The 27,012-nt window shown below is 44.8% G+C and overlaps 1 long non-coding RNA gene across 2 annotated transcripts in view; it reads left to right on the top strand.

Annotated features, from left to right (window-relative positions):
- Nucleotides 1–24,941, top strand: part of LOC140468632 (uncharacterized) — a 642,185-nt gene extending 617,244 nt beyond the window's left edge. For both annotated transcript variants that reach the window (XR_011955757.1, XR_011955758.1), the window contains 4 exons: nt 6,065–6,637; nt 11,619–11,725; nt 17,558–17,742; nt 24,778–24,941. This is a non-coding gene — a long non-coding RNA (uncharacterized lncRNA). The remainder of the gene's footprint in view (nt 1–6,064; nt 6,638–11,618; nt 11,726–17,557; nt 17,743–24,777) is intronic.
- Nucleotides 24,942–27,012: the final 2,071 nt, after the last annotated feature.

Here is a 27,012-nt window from a genome sequence, read left to right as displayed (position 1 = left end):
AGTTTTTGAAATATGATGTATGAGCTTAAATAAAGATCGGGGCTTTTGATGTATAATGGAAATGTTTGAAGTGAAGGAAGGTTGAAAGTTCTTTTAAATTCTCTTAATGGGAGTAATTAGCTGAATCTAGAGAGACGTTGTGACAGGAGCCCTCAGACCTGTGGTGTGCTCCTCTTGTACAATGTGGGAAATAAGGGATACTTTCAGTGTCCCTGATGGCTATGTGTGCAGGAAGTGGGCCCACCTACAGCTGCTGGGAAACTGCTTTTCAGACCTGGAGTTATGAGTGGACTCGTTGTGGAGTCATCTGAGAATATTATGGACAGCACGTTTAGTGAGTTTGTCACACTGTAGGTGAGGGTTACACAGGCAGAAAGAGAATGGGTGACCATCAAACCAAATAAAAGGCTCAGGAAGGCAGTGCAGGAATCCCCAGTGATCATCCACTTCTCAAAAAGATACTGAATCCTGCTTGGGATTCTGTTGGGGTTGAATGCGTGGAGTGGCTTCTCGGGAAATCAGCAACAGCCAGGTTCATGATACCACAGATAGCTCTGCTGTACAGAACCGGAGGAAAGACAGTGGCAGGGCTATAGTGACAGGGGATTCAATGGTCAGGGGTACAGGCTGGCACTTCTGTGGCCACAGACATGATGGTATGTTACCTCCCTGGTGCCAGGATCCGCGATTATCATGGAGCAGCTGGAGGGTAAAGTCAGTGGTTGTGGAACACACCGATACCAATGACATCACTTAACAAAGGGATGAGATCCTGAAAGCTGGATATAGGGAGATCAGGGATACAGTAAAATGTAGCTCCTGAAATAAAATAATGTCAGACTTACTCACAGTGCCATGTGCTCGTGAGAGCAGGAATAAGAGGACAGATCAGTTGGACGTGTGACTGGCGAAATGTTGGACCAGAGAAGGGTTTAGATTCTTCCGGCACTGGGACCGTTTCTGGGTGGGTCCTGTACCAGCCTGACCGGTTACCCCTGGGCAAGCTCGGAGAAATCTCCTGGTGGAGTGTTTTGCCAGTCCCATTGGTGTCGTTTTAACGAGTCTAACAGGGGGATGGGAACTAAAGTGTAGGCTTAGATGGGTCAGATTCAGGACAGGGAATGGGAGGTAGAAGATTAGTGATGTAGTCAGCAGCTCAGAAAGCCAAAGGAAAGGAGGATGAAATGAAGATTGAGTCCCTCTTCATCCATCAGTCCTGACATCCCAGGAATTATAGTCAGCAAAATATGGAGCTGTACAGCTCTCTGACTCGAAGTGCTTGAGCAAAATGGGGGAAATCCACAATAAAAACAAAAAGTGCTGGAGATCCTCAGCAGGTCGGGCAGCATCCGAAATGGTGACAGATGCAGGAAACATTGCAGCCTTGAAGAAGTGTTGAGATGATCACACCAGGCACTACAATAACGGTTACACGCTGAGTGCCAGAACGTGGGACGAGAATTAATAGGTCCTTGATGACCAGCATTAATACGATGGGGCTGGAAAGGTGACGTTTCAGGTCAAGACTATTCATCAGGGCTGACAAAGGGTTCCGACCCAAAACATCAACCATCCTGCTCCCGTGATGCAGCCTGACCTGCTGCACTTCCCCAGATCCACATTGTATAAACTCTGACTTCCAGCATCTGCAGCCCATAACTATCTCCACATCCCAGGACTCAGGCTGGTGACCCTACTTTACTGTCTCAATAACCAGGAGAGCCTTCCTTGCGAAAGGGGAACAAAGGTATACACTGTACTTCAGGTGTGGTCTCACCAAGGCCCTTCCAGAAAGGGATCCCTGCTCCTGTACACGAATCCTCTCACTGGGAAGGTCACCCATCATTTACATTCTCCACTGCTTCCCACTCCTGCCTACTTCCGAAAAAGAGGGAATCGCAGAGAAACATGGAATCAAATGAGGTCAGAGTCTCTGGTATAAAACTGTTGAACACAATGTCCCCATCTTCTACATACTGGCCACCAAGCGCACCTGCCTGGTGTGATAATCTAACCACTTCTTCAAGGCTGCAATGTTTCTTGCATCTGTCAGCGTTTCAGATGCTGCCAGACCTGCTAAGGATTTCCAGCACTTTCTGTTTTCACTGCTGTAGAGTACTGAAAGGGGGGATTTGCAGTTGAGAAATTCAAATTGAACTTCATGTTCAGTTTTGATAGTTACTTGATCCGTGCTGATCTGAATATCATTGGCCTTTTCATCTGGATGGAAAGGTGGTGCATTCTGTTCGTGGGCGAATATTTCAAATCTCAGTGTGATTGGGGAAAAAAGTACTGAGACAGTGAAGTCTATGTTAGCGTGGGGATTGTGGAGAGAGATTTCATTGGTTCTTGAAAGTCTAAAAAATCATGGCACATTTCCCTGGAAGAGGTAAGCCATAGATTGGTTTTGTATGAGGGCAATTAACCATGAAACCAGAAAGACAAAAGGATACCTGCATCATGGAAAAAGCTATGAAAATGGGATTGTTGTAACGGGGTAAGTTATTGATCATTGATTGTAATCCATTGGCGTTGTCATGTCTGTTCCAGCGCCATGGGGAAACACTGGAAAAGTGATGAACGCAATGTTATTAAACTATTATTGTTCAGTTATTAAACTGAAAAAGGTGCAGAAGAAATTTACAAGGGTGATGCCAGGGCTCAGGGATCTGAGTTACAGGGAGAGGTTGGACAAGTGAGGGCTTTTTTGTTTAGAGCAGAGGAAACCAAGGGGGAATATTTTATAGAAGTGTATAAGATCATGCGAGGCGTGGGTAAGGTGAATGCACTCAGTCTTTTTCCCAAGGAACCAAGGACTGGAGGGCATCAGTTTAAGGTTAGAGGAGAAAGAATAAAAGGGAAGCTAAGGGGCAACTGTTTTATACAGAGGGTGGTACGCATATGGAATGAGCTGCCAGTGGAAGTGGTTGAGGCGGGTACACTAACAAAATGTAAAAACATGGACAAATACATGGATAGCAAAGTTTCAGAGGAAGGTGGGCCAAGTGCAGGGAAATGGGGTTAGCATGGATGGGCATTCTGATCGGCATGGGCCATTTTGGGCCAAAGGGCCTGTCTCTGCTGTAGGATGCAGTAAGTAAGTGCATTTGCTATTTGTCCCCCTAACTCTGTTGGTATCCTGGGATGTATTCCATCAGGGCAATGAGACTTGTGTACCTTTAACTCCATTAGCTTGCCCAGCTCTAACTCTTTCACGATAATGGTTATTATCTAGGTCCTCACCTTCCTCAGTCTCCTTATCAATTACTGGCATGTTCTTCGTATCCTCCATTGTGAAGACTGACTGCTGTGTACTCATCTTCCTGAACCCTGCTGGATAGGAATTACAAGGCACAGAACTCTGAGAGGTCTTCTTTGAGTATTTATTGATGAGACGTGGTCGTTACCTGGGTATTTTACGTGCAAAACGCCTTTAGGCAGCATCAGGTCCGATGTACGGCTCCCATTCTTCTACCTTTGTGATTTGTGACTTTACATAGAGACTGTCTCTCAGGATGATCTCCATGGCAACAACAGTTAAAAATTCTAGTTCAGTTCAACTCTGTGGTTAAACCACACACCACTCCACCCCATCCCCCCACACCCCCCGTGGCTCCCTCAAGTACCTGACAGGCGCTTCAGTTTCAGTGGGGCTGTCTGTCAGGATTCTGATGTGGAGGAGCCGGAGTTGGGGTGGGGTGGGCAAAGTTAAAAACCACACAACACCAGGTTATAGTCCGACAGGTTTATTTGGAAGTACAAGTTTTTGGGGTGTGCTGTGATTTTTAATTTGATCAGGATTATCTCTCTGGTAACTGTTAAATGCTTCAACAATTACAGAGGCCATATGTTCCCCAAACAATAGGTTTCCCTCTAACAGTGTAAACTGCTATTCTGGCCCTGGGCATAGCTACTCATCACTATTTATACCCAATCCCATTAAGCTTTCAGTTGACCTTTGAAGTTTTTCTAATCTCCTAATTTCTCCTTGGTTTTGCCAATTTGTATGCCTTCTATTTCAATTTGATAGACTCCCTTATTTCCTTAGACACCCCCGGCAGATTACTCCTTTTCCGACAGTCCTTCCTTTTCACTGATATATACTTTTGCTGAGCACTTCGAAAAATTACTTTGATATTCCTCCACTATCTGTAAACTATCTCACCGTAAAGTCTTTGCTCCCAGTCTACATTACCAACTCCTGCCTCGTCCTATTGTAGTCTTCTTTGTTTAAGCACAGGATCTTAGTACTGGATTTAATCTACCCGCTTTCCATCTGTGTTCTAAATTCAACCAGATATATCACGCGTCTTTTGTTAGATTACGAGGTGAGGCGATGTTTCCTGGGTGTTTTGGTTTTCATTATCAGTGACCTTGGCTTTGTAATAAATTGCAGAATAGATATTCACAAAACAGTATTCTGGACAGTGTGAATGTACCACACAGTCTATAACCATAAATCACTGTTACCCCTCAGTTTAAAATTGCAAAATCATTATCTTCTACACACTTCCTCACTATCTCAGTTTTGAATACTATTCCACTTGACTATCCGACATTTTCCGAAAATCTCCTTTGGTGAAGTTGGTGAGTTTTGATTCCGCTTTCCAGTTATTACCGTAAGAAGATAAGCGCTGGGCACAGGAGAGGCAATGCAGCCCTTCGAATCAACTCCACCATTTAATACCATGATGATTGAGCTCACCTCGGTCTCAGCTGGATTTTCCCGCCTTCTCTCTGTCTCTCTCACCCTTCAGCTCATTGCAAATTAAAAATCTGTATCTGTCCATTAAATTTGCTCATTGTCTTGGCATCCACAGCGTTTTGAATAGGGAATTCCACAGATTCACAACACATCAAGATAGGTACATTCTTCTTCATGAGAATAGAATAGAATCCCTACAGTGCAGAAGCAGGGTATTCATCCATCGAGTCCACACCAATCCTATAATGAGCATCCCATTCAGAGTCACCCATTCCCAGTATTTCCCATGGTTAATGGCTTAACCTGCACATGCATGGACACTGTGGTTTAGCATGGCAAATCCACCTAACCTGCACATCTTTGGACTTTGGGAAGAAACTGGAACACCGAACAAAACCATGCAGCCACTGGGAGAACGTGTAAACTCTACACAGTCACCTAAGGGTTGAATCAAACCAGAATCTCTCAAGCTGTGAGGCTGAGGTGCGAGTCACTGAGCCACCTCTGCCTAAAACTGCTTCCCCGTATTGACCCCTCCACCCTGCAATTGACTGAATCTATATTCCTTACGTCAGAAATTGGGATGTCTAACCAGATGTCTCAGTAAAACCCAGTGACAAGCCATATGTCCTTGTCTGTCTGAATGGGGATCCTATACATAACACCCTTCCACCCCACACATTTCATTCACTTTCCAGAGACAGGCCTCCAGTGACTTCATGGGGACTGAAACTCCCACAATCCCTGAGGCAGGGACAATACATGTGTGGGGAAACCCGGCACTGTACATGTGCAGAATGTTGGCAGGTTTTGGAGCACGTGTTTTGGGGTAATTAGGGGAAAGTATTTCACACTGTGATTGGCTAGAGGAGGAACGTACCTGCTTGTAGTATTGATCAGTTGGGGGGTCAGAGTGTCACTACACCCTCGTGGGACCACTCTCCATCCCCAGTTCATTGTAATGCTGGGAATAAACTAATGGGAAACAAGGAAGAATCTGACTCATTCTCCCAGACTTAAGGTTCCTCTTCTGTCCAGGATGTGCCACCTCCCTTTCTGTTTCTGTCTGTTTCATTCTGTTCTTATATTATTGTCTTGCAACAACTGAAGGGAAAGGAAGTGAACCCAGAAAGGGTGCAGAGTCTAACCAGGGACAGGAAGTGATGGCATGGATCTGTTTATCAGTAACTCCATGAGAATGGGGAGGGTGTTCATTAGGGGCAGCAGAGTCAGAATGGTAGGAGAGAGTAAGTGGACTGGAGGGTTACAGCTTCGGGGGAAGAAAGGGGAAAAAGATATTCCAGAGAAACTAGAATAGTCTGTTCTGAATTTCTAATCTGTGCATATTCCTTTATACAGGGTGCGAGACGGTGAAGATTTGCAGACTGAAATCTCAAAATCATGTGCAGATTGTGATTAAGTTGACCAGTATTTGAAGAACCAAAGATGGAGAATCACTGGACCAATATCCTGCAACACTCTCCCTCCCAGCATTGTCGGTCTATCTGCGCCAAATGGACTGCGAATGGTTCAAGACAGCAGCTCACGACCATCTTCTCAATGGTACCTAGAGATGGGGAATAAATGCTGGCTGAGCAAGTGATGACCATATCCTGGAAATGGGTTCTATCTCTAGTTGCTGAAACCCAGTTGATGTTACTGCAGGATGATGAGGGACGCTGAGTGTGTCCTCCAGGAAGCAGCACCATCACATTACCCCTGCCTACACCCAGCAATAACACAGCAACATCACTGGTATATAAGGCAGTGAAGCCCAAGGAGGACTGAAATATAGTTCTTCGTGGTAAAGTCATGAAAGGGGATTGGAACAGAGCAGGAACAGGAGACTGATCTGGATGGTCAGCTGTTTCCCATTGAATGGTGGAGCCAGATTCAAAGGTCGAATGGCCTTCTCCTGCTGCTATCTCCCAGGTACGCATATAGCCAATGGCCCCAGGTAGGAAGAAGTAGTCAGGGCAGGGATTCTGCAGGAGATTGCACTTCCACATCTGTTTTCAGTGAGGGATAGTTTGATGGATTTTATTTAACATTTGTCTTTAACGCCAGGTTTGTGAATTTGTTTTTTTTTAAAAGTACAAGTTTATTCCATAATAAATAAAACTTAAAGAATCGAAACTATCTGCATATAACAGTTTTTAAAATTTCAAATGCCCTTTAAACAAAATCCTGCCTACTCCCGGACCCCATCACTTTTCAGTTACTCAAACTCCAGGGAAATATTCCTTCCTCTCTGGTTTGATTTAACTAATTTCAGTTCTTGTTCTGTGAGCTGTAAAGCATTTTTCTCCCATTTCTCTTACCCAGAAGTGTTATCTCACACAGCTGAGCAACTTTCCCACCATCAACATCATTATTCCATTATTTTGCTTTTTGTTAACGTATAATCACCAGCAGTAGCACACCAGTGTCGTCAGTTGAATATTTACAAACAAAACCCATTATGGGCAAAGCAAACCATTACAAGTGACAGAGTGGGAAGGGACTAAATCAAAGTAGAGTTGGGGGTGAGGGGGTGGGGGTGGCGGTGGAGATAAAGCACAGTATCCCCTGCGGTGCCCACCTCGATCTAATGGCATAGAGAGCATTGATACACACCACATGCTCCTCCTCCAAGGAGACCCTGAGAATATTCTTTATCCTCAATCATAGAATATAATCCCTACAGTGTGGAAGGAGAGCATTGGCCCATCAAACCCCACCGACCATTCGAAGAACATCCCGCCCAGAGCACTCCATCCCTGTAACAGTGTATTTCCCATGGCTGATCCACTTAGTCTGCAAATTCTGAACACTGTGGACAATTTATGACGACCGATCCACCTAACCTGCATATCTTTGAATTGTGGGAGAAAACCAGCGCACATGGAGGGGACCCACACTATTATGGGGAGAATGTGGATACCCCACATAGGCCGTTGACCAAGGCTGGACTCCAACCTTTTACCTGGTGCTGTGAGACAGCAGTGCTATGATCACAATTTAAATCAATACAGATGAACCCTGCTCCTTGTCACATTGCTGTTTGTGGTGACCTACTGCCCAGAGAGACACCCAGAGGTTCAGAAAGTGGCAATATAAATTCAGTCAACTCCAGCCCAGTTAATGTGGTTAACAACAACATCAATACTCCAGCAGTGTCATCATGTACAAGGTCCACTCCTGACTCTGATGGACAGTAACATCAGAATCAGAGTCCTGCAGTCCACACGGAGCAGGGGGATGACCACTTCCCTGTGAGCACTCACTGGGCCCTCAGTCGTGTTGAGTCTCAGCAAATCCCTTGTCACACAGAGAGGGAAACAGCTCCTACCCAGTGTGAACCTGCTGGTGTCTCAGGGAGTCAGGATGAATCACAGAATCCCGTCTCACACACTGACCATCTGAATGGTCTCTCCCCTGTGTGGGCTCACTGGGGTCTCAGGGGGTCAGGATGAATCACTGAATCCTCTCTCACACACTGACCATCTGAATGGCCTCTCCCCCTGTGTGGGCTCACTGGGGTCTCAGCAAGTGGTCCATTTGAGTGAATCTCTCCCCACATTGGGAGCAAGTGAATGGTCATTCTCCAGAGTGAGCTCGCTGGTGTTTCAGCAGATCAGAGGACTGAGTGAATCCTTTCCCACACATGGAGCAGGTGAAGGATCTAAATCCATTGTGCCCGCTCTGGTGCCTCAGCAGATTGTAAGATCGAGTAAATCCCTTCCCATACGTGAGGCAGGTGAACAGCCTCTCCCCAGTGTGACTGTGTCAGTGAGTGTCCCACTGGGAAGGGTAAGTAAATTTCTTCCCACAGTCCCCACATTTACACAGCTTCGCCCTGGTCCCGTTACATTGGTGTCTTCCCAGATCACATGACCAGTTAAATATTCGACCAGCTGCCTAACATGGGAATGATTTCTCTGAGCTAGGAATGCTGCTTTCCCTTTTATATTACTGATAAGGACCAGGACCTGCAGAATTGGACAACTCTGCAGTTGATGTGATGTTAAAGCTGAGTTTTCCATCTGTGAACTCTCTCTCTCTGTGAAACAAGTTTTTCCCTATCATTACGACAACTCCCAACACCAGCTCTCCCTTCAGCTCTCCTGAATTTCTAAATTTTAACTAATGTAAAGGCCTCAGTAATGTGCTTTTCTCTCACTTGTTTCTGAAAGTAAATTGGAGCCATTTTGAATAAATTTATACACTTTTACCAGCAGAACTCATGCCTACTCTGTCATTTACGATTTGTAACCTCTGGGAAGTTTGTTACCATCTTTGATGACCGTTATAATGCTCTGACCACTTCTCTGGAGCCAGGATAAGTCAATTCTAACAATTACCAATAGATTGTATCCAAACAGAATGTCCCCACAACAGTAGGCACTCTGACACTCAGTGCCCATCATTTAAGTTCTTTTTCTAAAGCCCCTCATGTGTCTGGCAAGCTGGCAATACAATTGAAGATATTTTATACAGTAACCTTTCAGTCTCAATTGCCAGTTCCAGTCCTTGAAGCAGCCAGTAACACACCATAGCGACTTGAATTCTAACAGCAGCATTGCCTTGGCAGAAGACATTGAGGAGAATGAAGCTGTCTTCTCTGGACTATCTGAACATGAAACACTTCAAATGAACAAAAATCTTAAAGAGATCAATATGGTAGACACAGCACGGAAGTGTGCCCTGGCCGGTGTGTCTGGAATGAAATCAGCACTAACTGTGGTATCTTTACCCAGTATCCCCTTTAGCTGCATAAATGTTTAAGATTTATTTGCTGCTCTAATTCCACTCTCTTGATCAGTCCCATTTGTAACTTATGTAATGTTGGCAGCCGTGCAAATTGATAACATTTGATTCAATCCATCCCAAAACCTCTCTGTATTTGTGTCTCACTTTTGTTCACTGAGACCCTCATTCAATCTGACCTCTTTACAAACCCTGCCCTGATTTTCCTTCGAGGGCTCAGAATGAAATGTTCACAGAATTGTAAATGCTGAAAGGAGGCTGCTTCACTCATCATCTCTCCAAAAGTAAGAGGGCTGAGAGGTAAATAAGAGGGGTGTGTGGGGTTGGTGGGATGGGAACTCGGAAGGCAATAGGTCGATGTAGATGGGAGGTAATGATGAGAGGGTGAGGTGGATAATTGGGAAGGAAGATGGACAGGTGGGACAGTTCAAGAGGCCAGTGTCGAGTTGGAGGGTTGGATCGGAGATAAGGTGGGGGGAGGGGAGGTGAGCAAACCTTGATGCCGTGTGGTTGAAGGGTCCCAAGGTGGAAGATCAGGTGTTATTCCTCCAGACGTCGGGTGGCTGGGATTTGGCGATGGAGGCAGTCCAGAACCTGCATGTCCTTGTGGAGTGGGAGAGGGCGTTGAAGTGGTCGGCCACAGGGTGGTGGAGTTGTTTGGTGCATGTGTTCCAGAAATGTTCTCTGAATCAAGTTGGCGTTCTGATTCCCCAATGTAGAGGAGACCACATTGAGAGCAAAGGATAAAATAGGTGAGGTATCTGGACGTGCAGGGAAATCTCTGCTGGATGTGGGAGAATCCTTTGGAGCCGTGGATTGACGTTGAGGTGAAGGTGTGGGCACAGGTTTTACACCTCTTGAACTGGCAAGCAAAGGTGCTGGGAGTGGAGGGTGGAGGGTGGGTTGGTGGGGAGCATGGATCTAATGAGGGAGTCGCAGAGGAAATGGCCTTTGTGGAATGCTGAAAGGAGTGGGAAGAGAAATATATCTCTGGTGCGGTCTGATCGAAGGTGGTGGAACTGTCAGAGGATGATGTGTTGTATCTGGGTGGAAGGTGAGGATTGGGGGGTTCTATCCTTGTTGCGTTGGAGGTGTGGGGTTCAAGAGTAGAGGTGCAGGAAGTGGAGGAACTACACTGGAGAGCATTGTTGACCACATGGGAGGGGAAATTGTGAATCCTTGAAAGAGGAGGCAATTTGGTATGTTTTTGGAGGGTTCTGCCAGCTTGCATCAAGTTTCACTGGAACACTGCAGTAAGCTTGAGATAGAGATGTTGGCCAGGGAACAGGCTCGTGTGTTAAAGTGGCAGGCAACTGGAAGCTCAGGATCTGTTTTTGCAGCAGAACGTAGATCATCAGCCACCATTTCCACCACCTCCACTGAGATGCTGCCAGACACAGGTTCCTGTCCCCTCCATTAACAGCTGTGCACCCTTCCAGCAAGATCATTATCCACTCTTTTGTCTGTCCACATGTTCCTGTCTCTCTTTGCACTCCATCTCAACCTATTATTTACTCTTTATCCCCTATCTCCTGCAGTCCAAAGATATGCAGGTTCGGTAAATTGGCCCAGCTACATTTCCCGGAGTGTTCTGGGATGCATAGTTTAGGTGCATTAGTCAGGGGAAATGTAGATTAATCGGGTCGTGGAATGGGTTTGGGTGGGATAATCATCGGAGGCTGGGTGTGAGCTTGTTTGGCTGATGGCCCTGTTTCCACACGGGAGCTGGGAAAATTCAGAATTCCTACAATCGGATCTAAGGACGGGTCACAGGTACCAGAATGACCCTTGGTGTGTGAAGGAGGTGGAAACGGGAAAGGGGAAGTGTCGGCGGAAATCGAATGAAATGTATCAGTTTAGACTGGGAGAGGTTTAATTACACTCTGTACAGGTCGCTAGTCCTGAATTAGAAACTCCTGCTCCCACGTTTGCAGCAAATGGGAAAATGTCTGTGGCCCTCAGGCAATGATCGGTCCTGGGTTATGGCCACCATCTTTATTGGGGGCAAGGTACAGCGAGGCGCATGGACATGTCCTCTTCCTAGGTGGGGGCGGGGCGATTTGAAGAGGAGCATTTACACATCAGACACATACCAGGGAAATATTTGTCTTTGATATTCATCTTGCACTGACTGTGACCTTTGTCTTGTGATTTTTTTTATCAGATATTAATTGAGAATAATTGAGACCGGGATCTCAAAAGCAGGTTTCTACAGTCAGTGGAGTCATCAGGATCTGGATATCATTGGCATTTCACTGTGGAACGAGAAAGGTTTGTCTGTTCTGTCTGTCGAAAAGTAGCTCATATTTTTAGGTAAAAACAATGTCCTGTGGCCCAACACTTAAACTCCCCTCCCACTCAGCCGAGGACATGGAGGTCCTTGGCCTCCTTCACCGCTGCTCCCTCACCACCCGACGCCTGGAGGAAGAACGCCTCATCTTCCGCCTTTCAACACTTCAACCCCAGGGCATCAATGTAGACTTCACCAGTTTCCTCATTCCCCCTTCCCCCACCTCACCCCAGTTCCAAACTTCCAGCTCAGCACTGTCCCATGACTTGTCCTACCTGCCTATCTTCCTTTCCACCTATCCACTCCACCCTCCTCTCTGACCTTCATCATCACCCCACTCACCTATTGTACTCTTTCCTACGTTTTCTTCCTCTCATTTATCTCTGCACCCTGCAGGCACCCTGTCTCTATTCCTGATGAAGGTCTTTTGCCCGAAACGTCGATTTTACTGCTCCTCAGATGCTGCCTGAACTGCTGTGCTTTTCCAGAACCACCCTATTCCAGACTCTCATATTTTTGTCAAGCAAATAGCAGAAAGATGTACAAATTCATGGTTGGTTCACCCTTGGGGTACGTGCTCTGTTCTGGGCCGTGCAGGCCGGGAAGGAGATATTGGTCTGAGAGGGAACATAGATTTATCCAAACTACACCTCGACTCTTTGCAGGAACTGTTATGTTTAGACCCAGTCAACCACTCTATGACTTTCACCTGTGATCTCCTTACTTTCAATTCCATGTAAATTTCCCATTACAATTTCTTATGGACTCAAATTCCAGTAACTTTTCAGGTGGAATTTTACAGATTCTGACAATTATCTGTTCATCCAGAAATTGCTGAAGGCCATGTTGACGCTGAGTGCTGCTTGGCTCAATGAGAATGTTTTGGAGTTGGGTGAAAACAGAGGGGGATGAGACAGGGAGAAGGTGATGCTGAAACTCAGTTTTAGTTCAGGCTATTCAGAATTTCGCATGGTCCCAATGGGAACAGCCAATTTGTAAGCGACACTGTGGAGTATTTGTTAACAGTTTTTAAAGTATAATATATCAGCTTAAGTAAAGATTAGGGCTATTGATTATAATGGACATGTTTGAAGTGAAGTAAGGTTGAAAGCTCTTTTAAATTCTCTTAATGAGAGCAACTAGCTGAATCTAGAGAGACATTGAGACAGGAATCTTCAGACCCGTGGCGGGCTCCTCTTGTACAATGTGGGAAATAAGGGACGCTTCCAGTGTCCCTGACGGCTATGTGTGTAGGAAGTGTGTCCATCTGCGCTACTGGGAAACTGCTTTTCAGACCTGGAGCTGTGAGTGGACCATCTACGATACTGAGAATATTATGGACAGCACGTTTAGTGAGTTCGTCACACTGCAGGTGAGGGTTACACAGGCACAAATAGGTGACCATCACATCAAGTTAAAGGCTCAGCAAGGGAGTGCAGGAGTCCCCATTCATCATCCCCTTCTCAAACAGATATTGTATACTGGTTGGAATTCTGTTGGGGGTGAATGGGTGGGGTGGTCTCTCGGGGAAATCAGCAACAGCCAGGGTCATGACACCACAGATAACTCTGCTGCACAGAACAGGAGGAAAGACAGTTGCAGGGCTATCGTGACATGGGATCAGTCGTCAGAGTAAGGGCAGGTACTTCTGTGGCCACAGACATGAATCAAGGATGGCATGTTACCTCCCTGGTGCTAGGATTCGTCATAGCATGGAGTGGCTACAGTGAGTTCTGCAGCTGGAGGGTTAATAACTAATGGTTGTGGAACACACAGATACCAACAACATCGCGAAACAAAGGGATGAGGGCCTGAAATATGTATAAAGGAAAATCAGAGATATATTAAAATGAAAAGAAATAATGTCAGATTTACACCCAGTGCCATGTGCTAGTGAGACCAGGAACAAGAGGATAGATCAGCTGGATGTGTGGCTGGAGAAATGGTGTACCAGAGAAGCGTTTAGATTTTCCAGGCACTGCGACCGTTTCTGGGCTAGGTGAGACTTGTACCAGCCTGACTGGTTACCCCTGGGCAGGGCTGGGAGAAATCTCCTGGTGGGGTGATTGCCAGTTCCATTGATGAGACTGTAACTAGTCTGGCAGGGGGTTAGGAGCTAAAGAGTGGCTTAGATGGGCCAGATTCAGGTCAGGGAATGGGAGATAGAGTATTCGTGATGCAGGCAACAGCTCAGAAAGACAAAGGAAAGGAGAATTAAACGAGGTTTGAGTCCTCTTCATCCATCAGTCCTGCCATCCCAGGGGTGAGAGTCAACAAAATATGAAGCCTTTTAAATGTCTATGACTCTAAGTGCCTCAGCAAAATCGTGGAAATCTGAAATTTAAAAAAAAAAATTACTGGAGCTCCTCAGCAGGTCTGGGAGCATCTGAAATGGTGATAGTTGCAGGAAACATTGCAGCCTTGAAGACGTTGTATAATGCCATCCCACAACGTCCACTACTCCAGGCAAAATGTCCTCAGCCCCTCCTTATGGGTCACATGTTTCAATACTGGCAGCACCCTTATAAATCTTTTCTGGACTTTTTCAGGTTTCCCAACATCTTTCCGATAGCAGGGATACTAGAATGTAAAGCAGTCTGGGCATTCCAAAAGTGGCTGAGCCGATAAACTGTACAACCGAACCATGATCTCCCAACTCCTATACTCAATGCACTGCCAAATAACAGCTAGCATACCAAACACCACCTTCACCGACCTGTCTACCTTCAGCCCTACTTTCAAGGAACGATCAAACCACTCTGCACAGTGTATTTATTTGTCAACACTTCCCAGGAACTTGTTATTATGGCGCTGAGTCCTATCTTCCTGAAATCGGGGAGACTAGAATTGAATGTAGTATTCTAAAACTGGCCTCACCAATGCCCTGTACAGCCACAACGTGACCTCCTAACTCTTATACTCAGTGACAGAATCCATACAGTGTGGAAGCAGCCCATTCAGCCCATGAGACCTTACCAACCATCGGAATACCATCCCACCAGAACCATGTAACCCAGCATTACCCACAGTTAATCCACCTAACCTGCACCTCTTTGGATTGTTTGAGGAAACCAGAGCGCCCAGAGGACGCCCGTGCTAACACACAGAGGGAGAATGTGCCAACACGACACAAAGTGGAATCGAACCCAGGTCCCTTTATTGATGAGTGCACAGACCAATAAAGGTCAGCATGCCAAATGCAGTCTTCAGCACCCAGTTTCCCTGAAACTCGACTTTCCAGGAACTATGCAGTTCTGAGCTCTTCAGGGGGGTTGAAAGTGAGGAGGCGAAAACAGGAACAGGGTTGAGTTGTAGATCCATAAAATAACTCTGTTCCCCCCCACTCTGTTTCCCTCCCCCTCTGTTCCACTCCCCGTTCTCTGATTCTCACCTGCCTTTGTCTGTCCTCCCCTGCCCCCATCTCTGTCCTCACCCGTGCGACCACTCTCAATCCCCACATCCTCTCTTTCCCCCCACCCTCAGCCCACCCTCTCTGCCTACTCTCCCCTCCCTCTCCCCTAGTTCTGTATACCCCAACCACAGGGAAAGGACCTTGTCTATTTGCCCTACCCATGACCGACTGATTTTATAAATCTCTATCAGGTCACCCCTCAGCCTCCGACGCTGTAGGGAAAACACCCTATCCAACGCTGCAACATCCTTGTAATTCTTTTCTGACCCCTTTCAAGTTTGAGAACATCCTTCCGATAGGAAGGATACCAGAATTGCTGGAATATTTCAAAAGTTGCCTAATCAATGTCCTGTACAGCCACAATACGACATCCCGACACCTTTCCTACAGTCCCTGACCAATAAAGTAAAGCATACCAACTGCCTTCTTCACTATCCTATCCACCTGTGACTCTACTTTCGAGGAACTCTGAACCTGCACTCCAAGGTCTCTTTGTTTCGCAACACTCCCCAGGAACTTACTATTAACTGCAAAAATCCTGCTAATGTTTGCTTTCCTAAAATGCAGCATCTCACATTTATGTAAACTGAGCGCCTCAGCCCATTCGCCCATCTGATCCAGATCCCGTTTAACTCTGAGGTAATCTTTTTCACTGTCCACTACACTGCCAATTTTGGTCTCATCTGCAAACATGCTAACAATCCCTCTTATGTTCACATTAATATAAATGGCAAACAGTAGTGGATTCAGCACCGATCTTTGTGACATTCCATTGGTCACAGGGCTCCAGCCTGAAAATCATCACTCCACCACCGCTCTCTGTCTTCGACCTTTGAACCAGTTCTATATTCAAATAGTTAGCTCTCCCAGTATTCCATGAGATCTAACCTTGCGAACCAATCTCCCATGAGGAACCTTGTTGAACGCCTTACTGAAGTCCATGAAGATCATGTTCACCGCTCTGCCCTCATCAATCCGCTTTGTTACTTCTTCAGTAAACTCAGTCCACTCCATGAGTCATGATTTCCCACGCACAAGGCTGTTATTGATAGCCAGGACTTAACTCTGTACATTGGGGTCTGCGTCTCCCAGTTATAGGAGTTAATATTCTGGATAACGTTCACGTACATCAGCTTTGTGTTGGTGACTGCGTATTGAGTCTTGTTAATAACACCAACACAGGTGAGTTCCTTTTGAAAGGCAGTCCCTATATCCCTACCCCCTACCCCCTCCCACCTGCTCTGTCTCCTCCATCTCCACGGTAGACTGTAAGTACAAGGAACTCGCGGAGTTTCCATGTGAGTGAGGTTGAGCAAATCTTCCTTTCTTTCCACAACCCCACTATGAAATGGTGGTAGTGTCCTTTCCTCTGGACCAAGAGGATCGGGTTCAGAGTTTGGTAACAGTGGCTTTGAAGAAGATGATTATAAAACATGCCCAAGCCACCAGGCCATACTGTCTCCCAACTGTCCCTGCCTGAGGCTCCAAACAGAACCTTCCTGTAGTTTCTCTCCTGTCAGACTCTCCCATTACTCAGTTTGTCTAGTATTCCCTCCTGCTGCTGCACTGCTCCTGTCCCTCACTGACCTGTCCATCCCCCAGTGTCCTCCACATTCATTCATTGGTTACAATTCCATTATTTCCCGTCCTCCAGCCCCGCCCCCTCCACTCTATTGGGCAGCAGCTGATATCAATCCTCCAGGCTCCTGTGTGATCGAGAGCATGTTCCGTAGGAAGGGAGATCAGTGCACGGGCGCAGTGCTGGCCAGTTGTTGGCGGATGTGCAGGGCGGGTCAGTGCCAGGGAGGGAGGCTGTGGATGTGTGGGATTAATCTGTCATTAGCAGCTCCCTTCCTTCTTTCTTCTGAGGACACGACCCAGGGGAATAGCCCTTTGCCTGGTGTCCTGACGATTGGTCAAAGTATCACTGGGGGAGCATTTTGCAGCAAGTTGTCAGAACTCTTATGAATAGTCAGGATTGTTATGGAAAATGACAAGGATGGGCCTCTAATTAGAGTTCTAATTTGGTTAATTTTAGTTCAACCAGATATGATTTGGCCAGTGTGTGCAGAATGGTTCTCATCAGAGAATGGGTGTTCTGGGAGATTGGGGGAGGATTCACCAACACCCTGGAGGCTCCAAGTCAAACTCATTGATTTGGTTCTTAGTCTGCAGACAGCAGCTCGGAAACTGAATTCAAGACGAGGAGAGAGATTGCGAGAACTGAGTGTGGAGGAAAGGAGGGATGAGATTGGTTTGGATTTCAGTTAACAAGAGAGAGAAATTGTGAGACTGAGATTTAAAGTTTTGGGGGAACAAGGAAACTACAATTTAATACTATCATTGTCTTTTAAAGTTCCATCCTGTATTAACAATGTTGACTTGTTTTTTCCTATTGTAGGGTACTGAAAGGGTGGATTTGCGGATGAGAAATTCAAATTGAACTTCATGTTCTGATCTGATAGTTACTTGATCCGTGCCGATCTGAATATCATTGGCCTTTTCATCTGGAAGGAAAGGTGTGTATTCTGTCCGTGGGCGAATATTTCAAATCTCAGTGTGACTGGAAAACGGACTGAGACACAGGCAAGTCCATGTTAACGTGCTTTGTGGCTTTGAATGGAAGCTGGTTGTCAGGATTATCTCCGTGGCAACGGCAGTTTAAAAATACTAGTTCAATTCAGCATTTTTTTTTTAACAACACACCCCTCCCCAACACCTCCGTGGCTCAGTCAAGTACTTGACAGGTGCTTCAGTTTCGGCGGGGTTGTCTGTCAGGATTCTCATGTGGAGGAGCCGGTCTTGGAATGGGGTGGACAAAGTTAAAAATCACATGACACTAGGTTGTAGTCCAACAGGTTTATTAGGAAGCACTAGCTTTCCAAGCACGATGTAATTTTTAACTTTATCAGGTTCATCTCTATGCTGACAGACTTCTTCAGATAAGTACTTCAACAATTAAATAAGCCATATGTTCCCCACGCAATAGGTTTCCTCGAGCATTGTAAACTGCTATTCTTGCCCTGGGGATAGCTACTCATTTGTATACCCAGTCAAAATCCCATCAAGCTTTTTGTTGATCTTTAAAGTTTTTCTAATCTCCTAGTTTCTCCTTGGTCTTTGCCAATTTGTATGCCTTCTATTTCAATTTGATAGACTCCCTAATTTCCTTAGATACAAATGACAGATTACTCCTTTTCCTACAGTCCTTCCTTTTCACAAATATACATAATTTTGTTGTGCACTTTGAAAAATTACTGTCTCATCCTGTTGTAGTCTACTTTGGTTAAGCACAGGATCTTGGGATTGGACTTAATCTTCCAGCTTGACATCTGTTTTATAAATTCAACCAGACTTCTCACATATTCTTAAAGTGCCTCTTTGGATTCATCCTAATCTTCTCAGCCAAGGTTCTTTCATGTCCACTTTGTCTCCTGATTTCCATCAAAGGTTAACTCCTATATTCCTTATTGTGCGCCAGGGACTCCCTTGATCCCAGTTGCCTGTGCCTGAGTCACACATCCCTTTTTTCCAGTCAATGCCTAAATATCTCTTGTCATCCTGGGTTCCCCATTCCTGCCAACCTTGCCCTTCACCCTCACAGAAACATATAGACTTTGAACTCTAGCTATCTCACGTTTAAAGGATTCCCACTAGCCAGCGAGCCATTTACCCGCAAAAAAATTACTCCAGTCGACCCCTGCAAGATCCTGTCCAATCCCATCAACATTCCCCTTGTCCCAATTTAGAACTTGAACCTGTGGACCAGCTTTGTCCCTCTCCATAGCTATTTGAAAATTAATAGGACGATGGTCACTGGTCCCAAAGTGCTCCCCCACTGTCACCTCAGTCACCTGTCCCGCTCTGTTTCCCAAGAGTTGTTTGAGTTTTGCCCCTTCCCAAGTAGGACACTCTCCATCCTGCTGGAGGAAAGTTTCCTGAATTCACTTATCGGATTCCACTCCATCAAATCCCTTCACGCTCTGGCAGTCTCAGTCTGTTACAAATTAAAATCCACTCTTCTGACAACCATATTGCTCCTGCATGTCTACTTTCCCCCTGCATATTTGTTACTCAAATTCACGTTGACTATTTGGAGGCCGATAGTACAAACTCAGTGACATCATCATCCACTTCCTACTTCTTAGCTCCACCCGTGAAGCCTCACTGGATGATTGGTCAGTTATTTTATCTCTGATTACTGCTGTGATAATCCCCTTAATCAAAAGTTCAACTCCTCCCCTCCTTCCACCATCCGTGTCCCGCCTAAAGCACCAGCACCTGATGCGTGAAGCTGCCAGTCCTGACCCTCGCTTAGCCATGTTTCTATAAAGGCTACATTATCCCAATCTCATGTTCCTATCCACGCCATTAGTTTATTGGTCTTACCTGCCAACCCTCTTGCACAGAAATGAAAGTAGTTTAATCCAACAGGCATTCCTTACTCCTTATCATGTTCCAGCCTGTCCTGTCTCTTCACTTTATTGTTTCTGATTACTGTATCTCCTACCAGCCTCGTTCTTGCCTCCCTGATCATGACGATATTGCTCCTCGCCAATATAGTTTAAATCCTCCCTTGTAGCATGAACAAAATTCGCCAACAAGATCCTGGTCCCATTCCCAGTGCATGCACCACCTGTCCCTCCTGATCAGGTCAACTCTGTCACAGAAAAGACAACAATGTAAAAATCTGAATCTCTCTGCCCCCCACCCCTGCACCAATTCTTTAGTTACTTATTTATCTGCCATATCCTCCTGTTCCTACTTTCACTAGCTCATTACAATGGAAGTAATCAGGAGATGACCATGGTCAAGGTCCTGGTTTTTAACTTTTCTCCCAGCTCTCACTAATCACTGTGTCCGACCTCATTCCGACATCGACCCGTGTCATTTGTGCCAACGTGCATAATGATTTCTGGCTTCTCCCCCTCCCCCTTGAGAATGTTCTGCAGCCGCTCGGAGACATCCTGGACCCTGGCACCTGGGCGGTAACTCAACATTCTGGATTCCCATTTGAAGCCACAGAATCTCCGGTCTGTCCCTCTAACAATCGACTCTACTATCTCTAAGGTCCTGTTAACTGTTACCCTTTCCCACTGTGCCCCAGAGTCAATGGTAATGCCACCAACCTTGGCGACTGCTGCTTTCCCCTGGATTGTATTTACCCTGAACAGGTTCCAAATCGGTGTACTTGTTTTTGTGGAGAATTGCCATAGGGTATTCCTGCATTCTCTGCCTACTCCGTTCCCCATTCCAGGTGGTCGCCAACTTCCTCTCTGTCTTGAACACAACAGGGAGCAAGGACTCATGTTGGATTAAATTGCCCTTATTTAAATGCAACAGGTCAGATAGGTAAACCTAATGTACTCACAACATGGATCTTAATGCGGGACTGGGATATTATAGTCATTACAGAAATATGATTGGGGCGAGTCTTGGGTGTGACCACAACACGAAAGCTCTTATCGATGAAGTTCTCAATATCTCAGATGATCCTGAGTGCATCCAGCTCCAGCTCCCGAACACGGTCTCCCAGGAGTTGCAGCTGGGTGCATTTTCCACACGTGTAGTTACCAAGGACTGTGGGAATTTCTCTGAGCTCCCCACATCCCGTATCAACAGTCCTAACTGCCATCTCCATTGCTGCAAGACTAAAGTTTAAAGGACTTTTTTTTGAGCTTGCCTGTAGTTTTCGCTGAGCTGCTGTTGTCCAAAACCTCTTGAGCCAAACATTACTCCTGACTCTGCTACCAACCGCATGTCTCTCTACCCCTTCACATTTAGTTTTGGTTAGGGAAGGAGGGAGACACTCAGTGATGTAGCACTTGGGCATTAAGCACTCCTTGACACCTGGCCACTAACTACCTGCTCTCCATCCAAGATCACTGATTGGCCTTGGAAGATGTCTTACTGAGATTTTCCTTCTGGTAGTGCTAACTGCGCTGATGCTAATCTTGACCCCGGCAGCCAATCTGCGTTGTCACAGTCCCTTGGTCCTTTCTGTCTAAGAGTACTGCATTTATTAATTCCATGAATCTATCGACTGCATTCCAAACTGTGTCTCACTCCACAGCGAGAGAGGTTGATGTTCCAGAGAATACAAGGCGATTGAAAAAATGATACAATTCGACACAGGGCCAACAATATGTCTATCCGCTCACTGAGTCTGCTTTTCCACTCAATTAGGTGAGATCGATTTTGATAATCCCCCATTCCACTTGTCTGCATTTTCCCCATAAACCTTGTATGAGAATGTCTGCCTCAATCCTAAAGATATTTAATGAGCCAGCCTCAACAGCCCGAAGAATTTTCGAACATGATTTCCCTCTCACTGATGTGAGACTTGGTGGTCTTTAACCCCATGCGGTATTTCTAGCACTCTGTTTGAAAGTTGTATCAATATTAGATATTATCCTGTCCTATCACACCTTCTCTGTGGCCAGAGGCAAAACAAAAATGAAAAGTTAAGAGACAGTATTCTCCTCACGTCAGCCTAAGATACAGCGCATTCTGGTCTGTACATTTGACTACTCTCTATCCCACAAAAACTTCCAATTCATTGCCAGCTTCTGTATCAATTCACTCAAGGATCACACGGTCACTCTCCTTGAATCCAGGAACTCCTTCTTCAAACTGAAGACCGAAAGAAAGTCAGTGTTTAACATATTCTCTGGCTCCGTGCACAGGCTGCCCCCTTGGTCCTTAATACTCCCCATTCTCTCCCGCGTTACCTCTTCCCCTTAATAACTCGAAAGAATGTCTTTGAATTCTTGCTCATCTCTACCCTCGAATGTTTTAACTCCCCGCCAACATTTCTGCTCTTCTACTGACTTTTTAAGTTTTGCCCTACACTTTCTATATTCTTTTCGGACCTCCGTGGACCTGCTCACTTTGTAACTGCTTTAAGCTTCTTTTTCCTTTTTAATTCTGTTCGGAAATGTGTCGACACCCGAGGTTCTCTGGGCTTGTGTTCCTAAAATTTATCTTCGGTGTAACATGCTGGGCCGATACTGTCATCAATTACATTTTGTTCAAGTGACCCCCTAACTAGCGCCCCACGCTGTTCTGCTACAGTTGCACCCAGAAGCATCTGCACTTTGGCCAGATCCTGTCATATATTTTTCATAAAATCGGTCTCCAAAATCCAAGAAGCTTTTATTTTTCAAACATTTCTGGGTCTTTTCCTTAGCAAACTCAAGACATAGGAGACACGGTCACTGGTCCTTTCATGCTCAACCCAATCCTGCCTGCAACATCTGACTGGCGTCGTTCCCCACGGTGAGGCCCAGCACAGCCCCGCCCATTGTTGTATCTGCTACACGTTGACATAACAAGCTCCCAGGAATAAATTTCAAGGCATCTGTCCCCTCTTAAAAATGTTATCACTGTCCGAATGAATGTTTGGAAGTGAAATGCCTGAATATAATGACCCCATTGTTGTATTAGCACACCTCAGTAAATTGGTTCTATATCAGCTCCTGTACTTTGTTTTGTTTGGGAGTCTATAATATATCCCCAGCGGTGTGTCTTCATGGTTTTGATCCTGAGCCCTAACCACCAAGCCTCATTAGATCCTTCTTACTGCAGTAACTTTCTCCACAATTAGTAATGCTACCCCCTTTCCTCTTTTACCACCTCTCCTGTCGTGCTTCGAGATCTTGTACGACAGGACATTGAGTTGTCAGCCCTGACCTCCCTCAAACACATCTCTGTGATGGCAAAAATGTCACAACTCTCCATTTCACCTCATTCCGTTATCACATCTGTTTATCCGATAACATTCCCAGCATTAAGGTAAACAAAATCCAGCCTGGAATGTAACACCTGGAATACTCTATAACGCGGAGTTCGTTCGTCATTCATTGTTTGTTCTCAAGCTGCCCAATTCATGAACCAATCCTATACCTCTGGGAATGAATGAATATTTGTTGAATTGTAATTTCTCTTTTAATAAATGTATTCATCAAATGCAGCTTTCCAGAACTAAACAGTCAGCTCCACATGCAACGGGTTTCTGCTGATTAATTCCCTGTTCAGTGTGCAGAGGGGAGAGCTCGAAGTAATGGAGAAAGTGAGAACTGCAGGTACTGGGGATCAGAGTCGAAACGTGTGGTGCTGGCAAAGCACAGCCATTGGGGCAGCATCTGAGGAACAGGAGAGTCAAAGCTTTGGGAATCAGCAGTTCATCAGGATCTGCAGTTCTCACTTTCTCCATTACTTAGTTCTGGAAAGTTGCATTTGATGAATACAAAGAAGTATGAGAGATGACTTGTTAGAGGTTTATAAGATGACGAGAGGCAAAGATAGAGTGGATAGCGAGATACTTTTTCCCATGATGCAAATATCTATCACAAGGGCGAAAAACCTAAAGGTAAGTGGAGGAAGGTTGAATGGAGATGTCAGAGGTAGGTTCCTTTCATAGAGAATGGTGGATGGTTGGAATGTACTGCTGGCAACTGTAGTAGAGTCAGCTGCATTGGGGATATATTAAGAGACGATTGGATAGGCAATTGAATGATAGTATAATGAAGGGTATGTAGGTTAGTCTGATGTTAGAGTAGGATAAAGAGTCGGCAGGATGTCAAGGCCAAAGGGTCTACCCTGTACTGTTCTATGTTTCACTCAGCATGTGGATTCTTTTCAATTGTTGAATGTGTGAGGGAGTGATGTGTGTGAGATCAGGAAGCTCTGTAGGGGCCTTGGGCCAAGGCGTCCACTTCTGGGGTGCATTTTTACAGTCACCTGAGTACCAGTACAACATGTGTGTGATGACCTACACCAGACAGAATCTGTCAAGTTCTGTTATTAAGGTGATTCTGGACTTGTCATTTGCTGCTGTTTTCTTCAGATAGATTTTGTTGGTTGACCCATGTATTATTTTTTTGTCCATCAACAGAGATGTACAATTTTATTTGTATACTGGTGAATGTGAAGGTGACATTTATTGGAGACGGGTTTGGAGCTTTCTTTGCGAGACACAATGTGCTGCAGAATACTGTCAACTTGTCTTTACCCAGTGTCTGGTCCAGATAGCAGATGCTTGGAGTCTGGGAGGCAGGCCAGATATAATCACCATAAGTAACTTGTGCGATGTGATTCTGAGACTTCATGTCCATTCATCTGCCCCCAGTCAAGGCTCAGACCGAAGATGGAGTCGAAATAATTTGTTGTGAAATAATGTTTGAATGACTGCCCTGACCCAGGTGGAAGCTCTCTGGATTCATTTAAGAGCAGACAAATGTCTTACCCAGTATCACAGGCAGCTGTGCATGAATTCAAATCTTTTAAAGTCTTTTTTCAATGTAGGTTATGATTGCAATCTGATCTGATAAAATCAGATATTTGCTATGATCGTGAACTGTGATTCACAAAAGTGTGAAATATCATTATTTAACCAAACAATAATTGCATCACCTCTGAAAATAATTAGGTTGATGTTATATTTATGGAACTAAAATATACTTTCCTGCCAACATTTTATGATACAAAAATAAAGATTGTATATTTTATTTAATACCGAACAAAGAACATGTTATCTGACTATAGTGGTGATCACAATTACATGCTTTTGCATACATGAACATCATGTAACCACAAAAATACATCATCCTCTCTCACTAGTATTCTCACATACGGATGAGGAAGGACACCACTTCAACTGGGGCAACACATCCCTCCTAGGACAAACCAAATAGAGGCACGCACGAGGATTCCGAGAAGCATTGCATTTCAACTTGAACTCTATCAACAAACACACCGAGTTAGACCTCAGCCATCACCCCTGAGAAAAGGAACAGGATGTGACTTCACCGCAGGAAATAACATCACCACAGGAAATGACATCACAAACCCAAAGAAACTCAAACATATAAATAGAAAGCAGGAAGTTTCAGCGTTGGTTCCCCTGAGGCCCACTGAAGATGAAGATGGTAAAACATCTCGAAATGAACCTCCCAGCTCAGCGAAGAAGCCTACATCCAAAATTTCAACCTGAGCTAAAAATCTTCTCAAAACTCGCTGCAATTGCACACTCATTGTCAGTATTTAAATGAATACATCGTTGCTCCAACATTTGGAAAGTCGTTGGCTTCTGAATGATTGTATTTTTCGAGTGAGAAAACTATTGAACAGTAATATAGAAATTGCGTTCTTACATATTTATGCATAATCGATCAGTTTAATTTCTCACCAAATGTGCGAGCTTCAGTTATTTTCCAACAATTGAAAAATGACAATAATTCAGAGAATATTAGATTAAATAAATGATTTATGTTATTAAATTGAAGTGAACAACAATTTGAAACCTTGCAATTTTCAGAATGAATGATATTTAATGTGAAATGTGAAAAAGAATGAACAACATACATCCGTGTGAGTAAACAGTCAGACATTTTCGAAAGAGTATTGTGGCAAAGCAAAGGAAATATTTGTTTTATTTGTTGGGATACAAAATTTAAAATATTCGTGTGCTGAGTACTAATTAGACTTCATCATCAAGCTGAACTTGCAATACTTGCATTATAAATGGTTATGCTACAGCAAAATGATCAGATATTTGCCAACATTTACAGCTGGAAATAATCTGATACTGGCTTTGACTTGCATCTGTACCTGATAGAGAACAGAACTTTAATGTACACAATGAGGCTATTGGAACAGTGTGTATGCATCAGCTGAGGAAGTGTCTCCCAAATCCTCCCATTTGCCACCTCTATCACTGTTGCCCTTTAATTTGGGAAGGTTAAATTATATATCCATTTCCCTCTTGAGTCTTCATTCACAAATCTCCCAGGTAGGGCATTCCAAATCCTAACAACTCTCTCAATAAAGAGCTTTTGACTTATCTCACTCCAACGTCTTGTGCCGATGATCTTGAAACTGGGATGATGTAATGCCAGCTAAGAGAAATGAAGTATTCTTATTTTACCCTGTTTTTTTGCCATAATTTTGATCACTGCAATAAGTTCACATCCTAGTCTGTTCTGATCAATCAGGAGTAAGTTCATTACTCTAATTTCTCACATCCTACCTTTAACTAATTTCTTCATTCCACTTATCATTCTGATTATTTATAAGGTTCCAGGTATTCTTCTTCAAAGTAATGAAGGGTGTGTGTGTGTGTGTGTGTGTGTGAGAGAGAGAGAGAGAGAGAGAGAGAGAGAAAACAATTCTCTGTAATGTCTGAATTACACCCAATGCCTGGTGTAAAAGAGGTAAGGATTAGGTAACGATTAACATATGTTAAAAGAGCTACTTCAGGGGCGATGATTTCAGATTTCTGGATCATTGGGCCCTCTTCCACGACAGGTGGGGGCTTTAAGAAATGGAGAGATTGTATCTTAACTGGAAGAGCACCAACATCCTAGTGGGGAGGTTTTCTCGTGCAAATTGGGTGGATCTAAACTAATAAACCAGGAGGCTGGGAAACAAAGCAGCAGGTCAGCAACGGAGCAGAATGTAGAGGTGAGTCTCATGACGATGCTGCGAGAAGGAATCAAATCAGTCCAAAATGTTAGTTGGCGATTGGAATAAATGATTGAGATGTATGTCAACGATTAATAAATGAAGATGGAATGTATGGGGTTCGTGAAGGAGTGCGGTGTGTGAGATCAAGGAGCTCGTACTCAAGAAACTATTAAAGGGGAAAAATAAATCGAAACAATCTTATTTAAAATCCTTAGGCCTAAAAGCACACAGTATTTCGAATAAAATTTCTGAGCTGGCAGTAGATACAGACATAAATGGGTATGGCCTGGTAAGGATGATTGTAACATGGTTACAGGAAGATCAGGACTAGACAGTGAACTGCCCATGGGTACTCCGTATTCCGAAAGGATAGACATGAAGGTAAAGGAG

The sequence above is a fragment of the Chiloscyllium punctatum genome, chromosome 47 (genome assembly GCF_047496795.1).
Source record: "Chiloscyllium punctatum isolate Juve2018m chromosome 47, sChiPun1.3, whole genome shotgun sequence".
Taxonomy (NCBI): Eukaryota; Metazoa; Chordata; class Chondrichthyes; order Orectolobiformes; family Hemiscylliidae; genus Chiloscyllium; species Chiloscyllium punctatum.
Note: the sequence above shows the minus strand (reverse complement) of the source record. Positions and strands in the feature narration are given on the sequence as shown.